The sequence below is a fragment of the Mastomys coucha genome, unplaced genomic scaffold (genome assembly GCF_008632895.1).
Source record: "Mastomys coucha isolate ucsf_1 unplaced genomic scaffold, UCSF_Mcou_1 pScaffold16, whole genome shotgun sequence".
NCBI lineage: Eukaryota > Metazoa > Chordata > Mammalia > Rodentia > Muridae > Mastomys > Mastomys coucha.
In genome coordinates, this window is record NW_022196898.1 from 32,675,813 (window position 1) to 32,677,562 (window position 1,750).

A 1,750-nucleotide genomic window follows, 5' to 3' on the forward strand; every position below is an offset into this window, starting at 1 on the left:
GGTGAGAAGCACCTCTAGGCACCGGCACCGGTCCTCCCTGCGCCTGCGCCTGCGCAGGAAGGTAGCTTCCCCTGGCGTGGGGACCCGCTAGTCACAGGTCAAAAAGGAGTCTAAGAAATGAAGTTGTTGCTCCTCCGAGTACCAAAGGCCATCCTCTTGAGCAACAAGTTAGAATGTAAAAGATCTCAGTCTCCACTGGTGAAAGGGAAGCAGCTCTCCTTGTGCTAGATACAACCTCTGATTTGGGAAGTGGCGCCCCCAGATGGCTGCAGTGAATCCTGAAGAAAGAAGTGGCCCTGGCTCCCGGCAGCCTTACCAGGCTTGGAAGACTTGGTACACTGGAGAAGACAACCCTCACCCGTGGAAAGTCTGTGGATAAAAGCCAAGTAATAACACTTCTGGAGACAACCAAAAGGACAGGACCCGAGAGCAGGCAGCTCTATCACTTACTCTGTGACCTGGCTCAGTTACTTAAATCCTTTGTGCCTCAGTTTCCTTATGATTATGAGAAAAGGGCGGCGGGGGGAGGGGAGGATAATCCAGGGACCCGCGAAACGGTTCAGGAGGTAAGTGTACTTGCCACCAAGCCTGACCATCTATCTGAGCTTTATCTTGGGAGTTCACGGGTGCAAGGAGAAAACTAACACGCTAAAGTCGTCCTCTGATCTCCACAGGAATGTTGTGGCCCACCAACCCACGTAAATAAATGTTGGGGGCGTGGTTAAGGATAATGATCACTGCCACTTGCTGGGTGGCAAGTGAGGCTTTCTAAAGAAAAGATGACATTGGTCAGGTGATTGCTGGGATCTCTTCCTGGTGGGGGGGAGGGTGCCCTACTATGTGCTACTCCAGACTACTAAAATTGGCTCCAAAGCAGCTATGGAACCTAAATGTCCCTTCCCCTTGTCCCCATGTTAACAAGGAAAATGGACATTTAGCACCCACATTTTTTTTCTCTAAAGGAGGTACAGGCCAGTGATGTAAACAGTGCAGGGGAAGGCATGAGAAACTGATTTCCATTTCAAATTTGCCCCTTGAGCAGCCAGAGCTGCATCATCGGAGAAATTAAGAAACCCCCACGTAGCGTTGTGCTTCTAGGCGTTCTTGCTTTTAGTCCCTTGCTGGGTTTCTGTGTGCTTTCGGGACACCATTCCAGAGTGCAGGAGGAAGCTTGCTCTCCTGGCACCCAGGCTGCCCCTGCGACCTTCTCGGATGCTGGACAGAACTGGGGTTAACAAGCTCCAGACCTTGGAGACTCCCCTAAGCATCGTGAGAGCAAAGGTCTCAACCTCTCCACCAAGCAGCAGAGAACTAGGGAGGCTTTCTTTGTCCCTCAAGATTCTTCCGTGCCTTAAAGACAGAAAGCACCAAATGGAAAGGCAGAACCACAGAAAGACAGGAGTTGTGGAGACTCTTCTTCAGGCCTGCAGCATTTGAGAAGGAGGTTGTTCTCTGTGCTCTGGGGTGGGGGTGGGAGTAACGGGAGGGGACCTATCTATTGCTAGGGACCCGGTACCCCTAAGAAGCGTCCTCTAAGCAGAATGGGGGAGGGGGGCTGGCACTGTGAATCGCACTGTTTACTAACTAGGAGCTTCCCTTCACAGGGAATAGAGAGGAGGCTAGGCATGGACTCTCAGTGGCAAAGGCCTGCGACTTTGAATAAATATCGAGGAAAGGAGGAAACCTGTGTACCTGGGAACCTACAGGAAGCGCAGAAGAGCCTAGGCTAACCCCAAGCACTCCAAGTGCT